Source organism: Choloepus didactylus, chromosome 4 (assembly GCF_015220235.1).
Source record: "Choloepus didactylus isolate mChoDid1 chromosome 4, mChoDid1.pri, whole genome shotgun sequence".
NCBI lineage: Eukaryota > Metazoa > Chordata > Mammalia > Pilosa > Megalonychidae > Choloepus > Choloepus didactylus.
In genome coordinates this window covers 194094999-194111080 of record NC_051310.1, presented here as the reverse complement: position 1 = coordinate 194111080, position 16082 = coordinate 194094999, and the positions used below count along the sequence as shown (strand labels likewise).

Genomic DNA, 16082 nt, shown 5'->3' with positions numbered 1-16082 from the left:
TTATTCCTGGAAAACAGAGACCTTATTCTCAGGACTTCCTTTTCTGAATCTCCCTAGATTCATTCTCTCACAGAGTTATGTGTCTTCAAAGAGATGGTGAATTTCATGAGTCTCTTCAGTCAAAAGATACTTGCTGAGCTATATGTTATCTTATCATTTGTTCCTCCAGTCATAAGGGAAGCATTTGTCATATATATATGACTAAATGTGAAAACATTCATGAATGGAGTGCTCTATTTTATCAATGGGTTTTGACAACTCTGAAAAGAAAACTTATTGTGATCACATTGATTTATCTTTGCCCACCCATCTGTGGCCAGTTTTGGTATTTCTTGACCTGGACAAAGAGTATAGGTCATCAGAGTTTTTCTTCTCCTGCCAACACTATTATTTTGATTCCTAGGTGCTTCAATGAAGCAGACATCTGTAAGTCAGTGTTCAGATTGTTTTCTTTTAATGGAATTTTTTTGGGATCTATTCACATACCATACAACCATATGAAGTGTACAATCAATTGTTCACAGTAACATCATATAGTCATTCATTCATCAGCATAATAATTTTTGAACATTTTCATTACTCCAAAAAAATAAATAAAAATAAGAATTAAAATAAAAATAACAATAAAAATTTAGAAAAAATAGTACCCAAAATATTTCATTTCCCTTCTACCCCTATTATACATTTACTTTTGGTCCCCTGTTTTCTACTCATCTAACTATTTGCAGGATGAAGGGAGTGTGAACCAAAACATTTTCATAAGCAAGCAGTCATGATGTTTAAGCTATATAGTTATATGATAATCTTCAAGAATCAAGGCTACTTGGGTACAATTCTGCAGTTTCAGGTATTTCCATCTAGTTTTCTAATAAACTAAAAACTAGCAGGGGTATCTCTGTAATGCATAAGTAAAACCTCCAGAATGACCTCAAACCCATTTGAATCTTCCAGCCACTGAAACTTTATTTTGTTTCAATTCTATTCCCCCTTTTGGACCAGAAGTCTTCCTCAATTCTATGATGCCATGTCCAGGCTTATTCCCAGGAGTCATGTCCAAAGTTGCCAGGGAGATTTACATTCTTGTAGGTCCTGTATCACATACTGTGGAGGGCAGTGACTTTATCTGCAGAGTTGGCTTAGAGAAAGAGGTCACATCAGAGCATCAAAAGGTCTATATGGGTGACTCAGGCACAATTTTAAGTAGGCTTAATATCTTAAAGGGAAAACTCCAATATCAAGGGCTCAGCCTACTAAACTGGCAGTCCTCAATACTTGTGAGAATATCAAGAATTCTCCAGGTAATGAAGTTTAATATTTCAAGGTGGCTTTGCAAATACTTTTTAATCTCTATTCACATTACACTGGGATGCATTGGGTATTTACACTAACCTGTACAATCCAGCCAAATCTCACTCCTTATTCAAGGTCCCATGTAATTATATTTTTTTAATAAACTGACCATATTAGTTAAATTATATAGTGTGCCACAGAAAATACAGATTTTGCACCAAAGAACCATATCTTCCTTTGGTCTCACATATAGTTGAAGTTTTAAAACACAGCCAACATCACCCTTTACACTTTATTCTGACTTACCTTAGTCCCAACCAAGTCCATGTATCTAATTTGTGCATATATCTTATTGAAGTCTGATCTCTTTTTTCAGCTTTTTTAACATTTGTGGTATGGGTTAATGCTGATATTCAAAGCTGCCAAACCCTGGCCCTGAGTCTCAGGTATCATACAAATACCCAAAGTTCCAGGGACTGATCAGGATATACATAAAACAGCTCAGCATCTCAGAATTTAGAAATAACCATTACAACTCATGAATGGATGTGAATTTTGTAAGAGATTACAATCTAGGGGCATTTACAATAAGCCTTCCTTTGATAAACTATGCTCTCAGATTAAATTCTCTGTCTGCACATTATAGTTCATCCATATTAGTAAGGCATTGTTTTTCTTTTTGATTCTGGCTTTTTTCACTCAACATACTGCCCTCAAGTTCCATTCACCTAGTTGCATATCTCACAGTTTCATTCTTTCTTGCAGCTGCTCAATAACCCATCATATATGTACAGCAAATTTCACCATCGTGTTTATCATTTGATGTACCTTAGACCACCTCCATCCACTGAAAATCATGAATATTGGTGCTAAAAACCCCAGTGTTCAAGTGTCCATTTGTGTCCTGCTCTCAGTTCTTCCAAGTATATACCCAACAAAATGGTTACAGGACCACATGGGAAACCAATTCTTAGCTTCCTGTGGAATGACAACACTGTCTTCCAGATGGTCTGCACCAGTATACTTCCCCATCAACAGGCAATAGGAGGATCCCTCTCCACATTTTCTCCAGCACCTGTATCCCTCTGTTGATATTTTTATTTTTTAATTCATTTATTGAGATATATTCACAAATCATACAATCATCCATGGTGTACAATCAACTGTTCACAGTACTATGATATAGTTGTGCATTCATCACACCAATTTATATTTTGAATATTTTCCTTACACCAGAGAAAGCAAGAATGAGAGTAAAAAATAAAAGTAAAAAATAACACCCAAATCATCCACCCTCCCACCCTATTTTCAGTTAGCTTTTGTCCCCATTTTTCCACTCTTATATCCATAGAGTGATTAAAGGGAATATGATCCAAAAGGCTTTCACAACCACAATGTCACAATTGTAAGCCTCATTGCCATACAATCCTCTTCAAGGGTCAAGGCTACTGGGTTGCAGTTTGATAGTTTCAGGTATTTACTTCTAGCTATTCCAATGCATTAAAACCTAAAATGGGTTATCTATATCGTACACAAGAATGCCCACCAGAGTGACCTCTCAATGCCATATGAAATCTCTCAGCCACTGAAACTTTTTGTTTCATTTAACATCCCCCTTTTGGTCAAGAAGATGTTCTTAATCCCATGAGGTCAGGTCAAGTTTCATCCTTTGGAATCACATCCTGCATTGCCAGGTGATTTACAACCCTGGGGTTCAGATCCCACATAGAGGGAGAGAAGTTAGTGAATCTCCCAATTTGGTTTAGCTAGAAAGAGAGGGCTACATTTGAACAACAAAGAGAAGATTCCCAGGCACAACTGCAAGGAGGTTTTGCCTCTCCTTTACAGTAATGAGCTTCATAAGGGCAAGTCCTGAGATAGATGACTTAGCACACCAAAGCACCAGTTCTCCATGTCAGCACTTGATCATCTTGATTACTACAAAAAAAGGTTTTTTCTTCAACAAATAATAAAAAGGATAATAAAAGGAAAAATAAAATATACAATTCATAGAAGAGTAGTGTCAGACAACACCACTACCAAGAATCCCATATCCCTTCCTTATATACTACCTCATACATATTTTTTAAAATTATACAATAAATGTCTTTATTTTCAGCAATGAGTGGTAAAGGAGCAACACACCAAGAACCATGTGAAGTGTCTTGGAAACCAACAGGAAAATAGATCTTTACTTTATAAATATATTCCCTTGTGAACAAGAGATTTACTTTTGCAGACATTCTTATATAATTCCTTTGAGTTTTGTATGTTGTTGACAGTTTGCAAATATGTCTGTACATTAGTATACCTTACAGTAATACCACTCTTTGTTTTAGAAAAAGATAACACACCACATTTAACATATCGTTCCACAAATGATACTTTTTCCTGACCAGTTGAAATTGCAGAGAGTATTTCTTTAGAAACATAGGCAGAACCTGGAACTATATTTTCATATTCCTTATACTATGATTTGGCACTTTTGAAATTAAATTTCCAGAGTAACATTTGAAATTGCATGAATGCAAAAGAAAACATCAGTCTTATTTTGGAGACAGTGTAGTGTAAATCTGTGAACAACCATGTCAAGGCAAATTTCAATTGTTCTTCGTTTTAATTAATGTAAATTAGTGTTCCAGCTATTGTGCAATATGTAAAAACTCTAAATAAACACAATAACTGAAGTGTTTGTTGTAGTGAATTGTCTTCAAGGTGATTCTTTACTTCCTCTCTAAAAAGGTAATTATTGGAAATCCCTGATCTACAAATCAATTGAGATTATTACACCAAGAGAATGCTACAGAATATATAAAGCATAAATAAATGAAACTTAAAAGGCTAAAAACTCCCTGTAAGAGACAATTAAATTCATTTTTTAACAGTAGAGGCCATTACATAGCAGTGACAGGATTTTTTAAGAAAGACCCCAATAGGACCTGATCTGGTAGTGAGTGTTCCCAGAATCTTGCATCCCTGAATTTCCCATGACTTTGTAATTATGAAAACAAAATTAAGAGACCATAAAATTTCTAAATAGTCCCATATTTTTACATGTAGATATATTTTAAATTCATCTGACTGGATCCAATTTTAAAAGTTTAATGTGAATTCAGCAGAGCAATGAGTTTCTATGTTTCTGTGATCTTATAAACAGATGAAACTGGATATAACCATGAGGACAAACTTAACAATGTATGATAATTAATTTGAATATCAATATTTAAAAATAGCTATGTAAAATTTAAAAAATATATGATTTTATCTATAAACATTAATGCACAGAACAGAGTAAGAAATTTCTTTGGGATTCATTAAGCAATTATTGAAAAAAATGATAGGGCAGGGTGTAAATTTTGAAGCATCCTTAATTCTACTTTCTAATTGCAGGTAATAACTTGACATTTTCTTCTGAATCTTTACATTTTAGGGGAACAATGATCAAATTCAATTTTTTTTCATCTCCTAGGAATAGTTTTATAGAGTAAGACTGTCATCAAGTAATTCCATTAGGTCACTGAGATTACTACGCAGCTAGAAAAATGGTTACCAAATATTTCAGTAATGAAATTACTGTGGTCATTTTTGTATTCTCATCCTTTTCTTGGTGGAGGGGCAGGAAAGATAACTCTCATCATAAAGGACAAATTAAACATTCAGGTACAAGCACATTTTAAGATATAAGTGTTCCATACAGACCAAGTGGGGCCCAGGAGAAATAAATGTCCTAACCAAAGTTTCACATAATTTATTCTTTTAAAACTCTTCATATTCTTTTAGCCTTTGAATGAATATTGGGTTTTTAAGTTTTCTTAGGATTTCAGATTATTATGATTGCAGAAGTTTAGCAAATTAATATTATCAATTACCTAACTGTGCTACATGGGGGCATAATTTGGGAGGTACCATATATAAGTTGGAAGAGAGGGAAGCTGGAATCAAATGAGGAAAATATCATACTCCACTAATGGATAATAGGCAATACAAAGAATATAGCACTTTTTGGTTTCAATGATCTCTAACCTTCACAAGTTAGACATTATTTCATGTGGAAGCAATGTGCTCACTTTCATCATTTACTTCCTAATATCAAAGATAAATATGCTCATGTAACATCACACATCAATTGAAAGGGAAAATACAGGCATTGACCTTTAATACTTCTTCATTTGTCAATAAAAAGGTAGGTATACAGCTTATTCATAATTATATTTTTAAACTCCCCAGTTTATTTTGAAAACAGCCTTCTCTGATATATATATATTCAAATGAATTTGAAATTAAAGTTATCTCAAAGTACACAGAAATTATTTATTTTCTCTAATAAATGAAACAATGGTAAAAGAACAGTTAACATATTACTTAAGGACTTCAACATAACAGAATTCTCTTTTTCCAGCTGTTTAAACTATTTTTCCCATCTAAACCAGTATGTAATATTTGACATTTGTGTTATATGTGCATATAAATCAGAAACATTTGTCTAAAGTCAGCATAAGATGAAACAGCATACAATGTCCTTTCTGGATATAAATTTTCAGAGGCAAGGTGGTCCAAATGGGAATAAAAAACTGCCTCCTTCATGAAATAAACTAGATAAACAAAAATTAAGAATAATGCTAAAGATTTCTTCCATACAAAGTCATTTTTCTTTCCTATCCTTCTAACATACAACTGTGCACTCAGAGCATGTGTGAATCAAAATACTTCCAATCAAGGTTGTGAAGATCTATGACTAAGGAATTCTAATTCATTAAGACACCCTGGGATAAAAAGAGAGGTCATATAGGTGAATAGAGGACATCTGTTCATCAAGTTATACATATCTACTTAATAAAAAGGTAGATTATTTAAAAGTCTCAATAGGCTCAGATATTGACTTGGGCCTGAAAGTGATGTCTTAATTACTTATTAAGCATATTAGAATGCTAGCCATCACTGGAATAGTACCTAAAGTTTAAACACTGGAAAGAAATGATTGTTATAAAACACACACAGAACATAGCATTTTGTGGTTCTACTGTTTTGTTTGTTCCACTATTTTTGTAATTGGGGCAAGATAAGTGGTCCAACTTGTTTAAGAACATTTAATGTACCACATAAATTGACTGCATCAAAGATTATTATTAATCCTGCAAAAAAAAACATAACATTGATTTCCATCTATACTTATTATTTAAGATAAAAAATTGAAAAAAATTTTGTGGCCGTGAGCTATGAAGCATTGCACTTTTAGCACACTGATTGAAAAACCTATAACATCATTAAGATGTGAATCATTGTTGGCCTTCAGCAATGAATGGATGCAGCTTTATTGTGACTTCTCCAAAAATGTTTTGCAGCAGCTAACACACTTCTGGTAAACAATCTCAAAGTTGGAGTCATTTACATAATAAAGATCCTCAATAATAAGTTGTTTTTGTGGATCATAGCTCCCAAGTATTTCAATTTTCACTTTGCAGTTTTTAACTTCAGTAACTTTTCTATTCAAATATCCAAGATTGCTTTCATCCATACATAGTATATAATCAAATGTGGCAAAGTCTTCTTTGGTAAACTGCCAGGCCACATGATTCATAGGAATATCATGCTTCTTCATGCAATTTTGCCCTTGATAATCAGGAGGATTTCCTATCTCATAAGTGGATGTTGCAGCACTGTCTATCCTCCAATTATCTGAAATACTTTGATCAGTTAGAAGTTTTTTGAAAACTGCTTCTGCAATGGGTGATCAACAAATGTTACCCAGACATACAAATAGTACTAACTTGGGTGGCTGCACTGCCATCTTCTCTGAAGCAAAGAGCAGCAGAGAGTGAGCTCTCATACACATTTAACTTTGGTATGTTGTCTTTGTTATATTTAAGGGAAGTGTATTACACTGTTACTGTTGATTGTAGGCTGCAATTTGCTTTGATATATTTTTTCCACAGTACCCTCCCCTTTCCAACACTCTGCATGGTTGACATTCATTTGTTCTCCCACAGGCAAGAGCATTTTTATATTTGTACATTTAGTCACAATTATAAACCACTCCAGTTTTTGCAGAGTTAAAAAATCCCAGTCTTTATCTTCTATCATTACCTCAGGGGTCATACATATACCTAGCCCACCTATTCCAGCTTTACACATGGATATCTTTGTTCAGGGTACATTCAGTATTGTGCTGCCATCACACAGTATTATGGTATCTATTAGTGAATCTATACAGTCAATCCTGCTGAACATTCTGTAGTCCTTCAGCATCAAATTCCTGATCTTGACCCTCTTTCCATCTCCTGATAGCCTGTGTTATCAGCTTTCAACTCTCAAAGTTTGTCATTAATGTTAGTTCTTATAACTGAGACCACACAGTATTTGTCCTTCTGTTCCTGGCTAACTTTGCTCAACACAACATCCTCAAGGTTCATCCACATTGTTATAGGTTCCATGATTTTGATCTTAATGCTGTGTAATATTCCATCATATGTATGTACCAGTTTGTTTATCCACTGATCTGTTGATGAACATTTGGGCTATTTCCATCTCTTAGATATCATGAATAATGCCACAATAAACATCAGTTTAAAAATATCAATTTGTCTCTTAACTCTCAGCTCCTCAGAGTATATACCTAGCAATGGAATAGCTGGGTCATATTGCACATTGATACTTAGATTCCTGAGGAAATGCCATATCACCTTCCAGAATGGTTGCACCATTCTACATTCTCAGAAAGAGTGAATAAGTGTGCCTCTTTCTCCATATCCTCTTGAGCATTTGTAATTTTCTGTTGTTTTGAATAATGGCAATTCTGGTAGGTGTGAGATTATATCTCACTGTGGCTTTGATTTGCATTTCCCTAATAACAAATGAAGTTGATCACTTTTTCATATGTTTTTGAGACATTTGTATTTCCTCTTCAGAAAAGTTTCTGTCCATGTCTTTTGCCAATTTAAATTGGGATTTTTGTCTCTCTGTTGTTGAGTTGTAGGATCATTCTTTACATTTGAGATATGAAACCTTATCTGATATGTCATTTCCAAATATTCTCTCTGTTGTGTAGGCTCCCTTTTTATCTTTCTGACAAAGAGTTCTGATGTAAAAAATTTAATTTTGAGGAGATCCCATTTGTCCATATGTTATTTGGTTGCTCAAAATTTAGGTGTAAGGTATAAGAAACCATCTCATATCACAAGATATTAAGATATTTTCTTCTAAGAATCTTATGGTCTTAGCACTTACAGTTAGGTATTTGATCCATTATGAGTTAATTTTTCTATAAATTTTAAGATAGGGGTCCACTTTCATTATTTAGAAATGGATATCCAGTTCTCCAAACACCATTTATTGAAGATGCTGTTCTCTCCCAGTTGCTTTGGCTTGACTGTCTTATCAAAAATCTATTGTTGGGGGGAGAAGCAAAGATGGCAGCATAGAAAAGAGTGGAAGACTGTTACCCCACCAGAACAATTCATAAATGCCTGAAAAACCAGTAAATAATCTGGAATAACTGTGGGGAGACAAATGTGACTGTCCATTCATCATCCACCAACCTGAATTGGGAGAAATGCCTGAGACCACAGCATACAATCTGTAAGTAAAACTGTGGACCCATGCTGAGAGCTGAGAGCTGAGAGCCTCTCCCTCATGGAAGCCTCATGATGCTAGAGAGCAGCACTCTCTCAGCCTAGCTCCAACTGGGGTTTTAATGTTAACTGCTCAATACAGACAGCAAATCCTCAGAAAGCAGACAGAGGCTTTTGGTGACAGTTTACCTTGGGAGAGTTGAGGGACATATCTCTCTCAGTATGGGGAGCCCAGATAATTGGGTGCTATCTCTGGCTGATGGGTGAACCTGGGAGATTTTCTGTCCCTTTCTCTCTCTATGAAGAAAACCTCAGCCATTTTCAGCCCACAGTGTTTTGCAGTAAAGACAGCCTCAGCCATTTTAAAATCAAAACACTGATGAACAGAGTCAGAAAAACAAAGAACTTATTGATATGCAGTGACCTCTCTGGTGGGGGCATAGCTTCCCAAGAGGAAAGAGAAAGGCCCATCTCTAATGCCAGCCTTTCTGGAACAAGACCACAAAGCCTGGGGGAGGAGAGCCACAGGCCACACCCTATTACACCAGCCAGTGACAGGCTGATAGGTGCACCTGCTGGGCAGAAAAGCACAGGTGTATCAATCCTCTAAGAAAAACCTTCAGGGAAATCAGATACTGAATATTTGCTGTGACCTGAGCCTGTTCTCATCTGGAAAAACCTGACTGGGGTGGCCTAGGAGGTCAGATGCCTAGACAACAGAAAACTACAACTTACACTAAGAAAAATGAACCTGTGGCCCAGTCAAAGGAAGAAACATGCACTTCAACTGAGATACAGGAAATTAAACAACTAATGCTAAATCAATTCAAAATGTTTAGAGAATATTTTTCCAAAGAGATAGAGGCTGTAAAGAAAATGCTGGGCATACATAAGGCAGAAATCAAAAGTTCAAAAAACAACCAGCAGAATCTATGGAAATGAATGGTACAACACAAGAGATGAAAGACACAATGGAAACATACAGCAGCAGATCTCAAGAGGAGAAGAAAACATTCAAGAACTGGAGAACAAAACACCTGAAAGCCTACATGCAAAGGAGCAGATGGAGAAAAGTCAAAAAAATATGAGCAATCTCCTGGGAACTTAACGAGGAAACAAAATACAAGAATGTACATATCATTGGTTTCCCAGAAGGAGAAGAGAAGGAAAAAGGGGCAGAAGCAATAATAGAGGAAATAGTCAATGAAAATTTCCCATCTCTTATGAAAGACATAAAATTACAGATCCAAGAAGTGCAGTGTACTCTAAGCAGAATAGATCTGAATAGGCCTACACCAAGACAATTAATCAGGTTATCAAATGTCAAAGAAAAAGAGAGACTCCTGAAAGCAGCAAGAGAAAAGCAATCCATCACATACAAAAGAAGCTTAATAAGACTATATGTGGATCTCTCAGCAGAAACCACGGAGGCAAGAAGGAAGTGGGGTGATATATTTAAGATACTGAAAGAGAAAAACCACCAACCAAGAATCCTATATCCAGCAAAGCTGCCCTTCAAATATGAGGGAGAGCTCAAAATATTTTCTGACAAACAGATGAGAGACTTTGTGAACAAGACACCTGCCCTACAGGAAATACTAAAAGGAGCACTGCAGAGTGATAGGAGAAGACAGAAGTGTGTGGTTTGGAACACAATTTTGGGAGATAGTAGCACAGCAATGTAAGTACACTGAACAAAGATAACTATGAATATGGTTGAGAGAGGAAGATTGGGAGCATGTGAGACACCAGAAGAAAGGAGGAAAGACAAAGAATGGTACTGTGTAACTTGGTGAAATCGAGAGTGTTTAACAATTATGATAAAATGTACAAATATGTTCTTTTATGAGGGAGAACAAGCAAATGTCAACCTTGCAAGGTGTTAAAAATGGAGAGGCATTGGGGGAGGGATGCAATTAATGTAAACTAGAGACTGTAACTGACAGAATCTTTGTATTATGTTTCCTTTAATGTAACAAAGGTGATATAACAAGGTAAATGTATATAAGAGGGGGGTCACAGGAGGTATGTTAGACATGACATTGGTGGTGTTGTCTGACCCTTTACCCTACTTTGATTTAAGGTTACTTTTCCTTTTCCTACTTCCTAGCTGTCATTTTTTTCCTCTTTCTTTTCCCTCTCTGCCTTTTTTGACTTTCTCTCCTGCCCTGTGGAAGAAATTTAGATGCCCTTATATAGATAGTGGTGAAGGTGGTGAACACATAAATATGTGGCCATACAGAGAACCATCAATTGTTTACTTAGGGTGGAATGTATGGTGTGTGAACAAAACCATCTAAAAAATGTGTTGATGACAAAACCTCAAGGGCAATATACTGAGTGAAATAAGCCAGACACATAAGGACAAATATTGCAGAGTATCACTGATAAGAACTAATTATAATATGCAAACTCATAGATGTGAAATATAAGGTATCAAAATATAGGACAAGGCTTAAGAATGGGGAGCAGTTGCTTAGTATGAGCAGAAGGTTCAACTAGGATTAACTTAAATGTTTGGAAAAGAACAGAGGTTTCAGTAACAAGATGTGAGTATAAGTAACAGTGCTAAATGGTACGTGAATGAGGTGGAAAGGGGAAGCTCAGAGTCATATATGTCACCAGAAGGAAAGTTGGAGGTCAAAAGATGGGAATGTATAAAACTGTATCCTATGGTGGGCAATGTCCATGATTAATTGTACAAATGTTAGAAAACTCTTCCATGAACCAGAGCAAATGTATGGCAATACAACTAGAAGTTAATAATAATGGGGCATATAGGGAAGAAATGCATACCTATTGCAAACTATATAGTACAGTTAGTAGTGTTTCAACATTCTTTCATAAACAGTAACAAATGTTCTATACCAACACTACAAGTCAACAATTGAGGGGAGTTGGTTAGGTATATGGAAGGATTTGATTTTCCTTTTCTTTTATTTTTTTCTTTTTTTTTAATCTTTCACTTTACTTCTTATCTGGATTAATGAAAAGTTTCTAGAAATTGAACAAATATGAAGCATGGAGATGGATGCACAGCTGTATGAGGGTACCAGGGTCTACTGATTTAACACTTTAGATCTTTAGATAGAAGTATGGTATCTGAACAATCCCCAAAAAATTAAAAAGAAAAAATGTTAATTGTCCAAAGATGGAAGAGACTATTTGTGAACACTCAATTCGATTCCATTGGTTGGTATTTCTGTCCTTATGCCAATACCATGCTATTTTGAGCACTGTAGATTTGTAATACTCTTCAAAGTTTGGTAGTGTGAGACCTCCAACTTTGTTCCTATTTCTGAAAATACTTTTGGCTATTCAGTGTACTTTGCCCTTCCAAATAAATTTGGTTATTTGGTTTTTCTATTTCTGCAAACAAGTTCTTGGGATTTTAATTGGTATTGCATTGAATCTATAAATCAGTTTAGGAAGAGCTGACATCTTAATTATATTTAGTCTTCCAATCCATGAACTTGGAATGCTTTTCCAATTTTTCAGGCCCTGTTCTATCTCTTTTGGGGTTTCTTGTAGATATCTTTGGGGATTGTTGGATACTGTGTAAACAAGGTCTTTTGTGGCCTTCATTAAGTTTATTCATAAATAGTTGATTCTTTTGATTTCTCTTGTAGATGGGATTTTTAAAATTTCTTCCTCTTGTACATTACTTGTGTATAAGAACAGTACAGATTTTTGTGTGGATGTTGTAACCTGCACCTTTGTTGTACTCATTAATTAGCTCTAATAGCTTTGCTTTTGATTCTTCTAGATTTTCTACACATAGAATCATGTCACCTGCAAACAGTGAAAGTTTTATTTATTCCTCTCCAATTTGTATGCATTTTATTTCTTTTTCTTGCCTAATTGCTCTAGCTAGAGCTTCCAGCACACTGTTGAATAACAATGGTGACAGTGGGCAACCCTGTCTTGTTCTTGATCATAGAGGGAAAGCTTTCAGTCTCTCCCAATTAAGTGCAATGTTAGTTGTGGGGTTTTCATATATATATTGCCTTTATCATATTGAGAAAATTCACTTCTATTCCTATCCTTTGAAGTGTTTTCATCAAGAAAAGATGTTTACTTTTGTAAAATGCCCTTTCTGCATCCATCAAAATGATTGTGTGGTTTTTCTGCTTTGACTTATTGATGTGGTGTATTACATTAATTAATTTTCTTTTGTTGAACCAGACTTGCATACCTGGAATAAACCCCACTTGGTAGTAGTTTATAATTCTTTTAATGTGCTGCTGAATTTGATTTGAAAGTATTTTGTGGGTATTTTAGAATCTATATTCATTAAAGAGATTGTTCTATTATTTTTTGTAGCATCTGTGTCTGATTTTGGTATTAGGGTGATATTGGCTTCATGGAATGAGTTGGGTAGCTTTCCTTCCTCTTCTATTTTTCTGAAGACATTGAACAGGATTGTTATTAATTCTTTCTTGAATGCTTGATAGAATTCACATGTGAAGCTATGTATTCCTGGGCTTTTCTCTTTGGGGGAGCTTTTTGATAACTGACTGGACCCTGTACTTTTGATTGTTTTGTTGAGGTTGTCCATTTCTTCTTGGGGCAATGCTTGTTGTTTATGTTTTTCTAGGAAGTTATCCATTCCATGTAAGTTGTCTAGTTTATTAGCATATAGTTGCTAAAAGTATCTTCACATTATCTCCTTCATTTCTTCAGGGTCAGTAGTTATGTTTCCTTTCCCATTTCTGATTGCATTTACTTGCATTCAGTCTCTATTTTGATAGCCTAGCTATGGGTCCATCAATTTTGTTGAATAGAGGCTGTGATACTGCAGTTGTCCAGGTTCACATAGTACCTACATATAATGGAATACTGTCTAAACAATGTCCAAAATTGCTCACACCTTGAAAATTGATATTTATCTTTTTCTCCCATCAATCATACTATTTGTTGATGTATTGGAGGGGAAAGAAGGTTCTTGCAGGGCCCCTATGGAGACCAGGTTGTCAATAACTGTAAAGAAAGCTATATAATTAAATTAGAGGTACAGGTATTCTGATCAAAGATATGCACAGATGGGAAGTGCCCTTTCTGGGAAGTACTGAAGTGAGACCTTAGACAGTCAACTGAAATTGGTAATCCAGATTCAGATTATCTTGTCACCATCAATCATTCATTGAAGCCTTCCTTTAATTGTCCAAGGAGATGCTCAATCATACATGAGAGTTTTAGGGAATATGGAATATGGAAAGTCATTTGACTGTCCCATGATTGGGTCACTGATGTGTAGCTTGGGTCTCTAGTCTTTGGCCATTTCAAGATGCAAAATTTTAGAAAAACCAAGTAGGAAACAAATATATTTTTGTAGCCTGGATAATATGGCCTAAGTAAGTTGAATTCATGGGACTAGCTAAACCAAATCTGGAAAAATTGTCAATTGCAGTCAGTTTTACAATCTGGATATGATGAGATGCCCAATATGGTCTACCTGCTCAGATTGTTCTGGCCTATTGGATTGGAAATCTGTCTCTGGGCAGGATCCAGCAGCTGGGATATATTTTTCATTTTGTTCCAGATCTTCTGATGCAATGACAGTCCATTCATGCAGGATCTCATTCAGATTTTGTCTGAATCACATGCATGTCCTCTCATGGATCCAGGAGATGACAGATTGTAAATCCACTTGTACAACTCTTTGCCCTAGGGTGGACAGCAATTTACTCTATACATTTACCTGATAAGCATGTTCTGTCAGTTATGTTTCTTCCATCAGCATAGGTTCCTTTCTCTTGAGTATCCACATGGGTAAACGAAAGTTTATAAAAAGAGGAACTTATTTTCATCGACACTGTTTCTAAGGAGATGAGACTCACCCAAATGTAAGTGAGATATTTTGATTAGATATTTCCATGGAGGTGTGACCCTGCCCATTCAGGGTGGAACTTAGTTATATCTGGTGTCCTTTACAGAGAACAGAGAGATGAAATGCCCTTGGATATGCTAAGCCAGGGCTCAGAGAAACAGAGAGAACAAACACAGATGCTGATGTTTGGAGACCCTTGGAGGTACTGGCAGAAGGGTGTTTGGAGACGCAAACTAAATAAAGAAGTTCAGAGTTAGCCCAATAGAAGCTAAGAAAGGACTTGCAGATGCTTAGAGAGAAACACAATCCAGGAGCAAAGAACCAGAGGATTCCAGCTGCATGCCTTCCCAACTGAGAGAGGTGTTCTGGATGCCATCGGCATTTGTTCAGTGAAGTTATCCTCTTGTTGGTGTCTTAGTTTGAACATTTTCATGGCCTTAGAAAAGTAAATTTGGAATCTGAACCTCCCCCTTTATAAAAGCCAATCCATTTCTGGTATTTTGCATACTGGCAGCATTAGAAAACTGGAACAGTCAGACATTCTGGTTTGGGTAGAGCTCTGTGTTTTTGGGAAGGGAGAGAAGGGACAGGGAAACATGCTGAGAAAATGCTTGGAGGGTGAGTTGGGCATTCATTTGTTATTGTAAGCCTCTTTCTCTTTCTGCACTTTAGTAAGTCCTAGTAGCCCTGGGCACACATAGGCAGGGGGACGTCCTGTCACTCTCCCATAGAGACCAATGTGGCCACCTGACAATCCCAAAACCTCTGCCTGAAGCTGCAGAGAAGTCTGCTCTGGCCACTGCTCAAAGGAGTGGAGCATGAGAACTTTCTCTGCAAGGAAACTTGGAGGAGGATCACCCCAGAACCTCTTTAGCCTCTACAGTTTCATCTTTGCATTTGTTGCATTCTGGGAAATATGAAAAACTGCAAGGATGCAACTTGTCTCCCACAAAGCAGCCCTCAAGTAACTAGCTTTACCAAGATTACCTCTATTTTGTGTAAGCAAAATAAATCTCTAAAATTCTCCTTGGTGCCTTGACAAAAGTGATCCAAAATGGCTATGCTTTATTTTTTTTCCAGAGATTTCAAGAACTCCTTGAACCATAAGGCATCTAGCAGGCTCAGGGTACTGTTTAGATTTGCTCTACTCATGAGTACCCATGAAACTTCAATTACCATTGCTTGAGGGCCTTGAACAGTGACTAGAGATCTGAATTACTAGACTTTCTCAAATCCCTCTGTTGAATCACTAATCTGAAACAGTGAGCAAGCTCTACCAGGTAACCTGGGACTAAAGGGAAGGTCCAATGATCCCCCATGAACCATGGAGTTTATAAGTACCATTTGTTATCATTCTTCCAGATCATGTCTTGGATTTTACTAACATTTCCCCA

The 16082-nt window shown here is 36.1% G+C and overlaps 1 pseudogene; it reads right to left on the bottom strand.

Annotated features, from left to right (window-relative positions):
* Positions 1–6601: 6601 nt before the first annotated feature.
* On the bottom strand, positions 6602–7078 carry LOC119530839 (annotated as a pseudogene).
* Positions 7079–16082: the final 9004 nt, after the last annotated feature.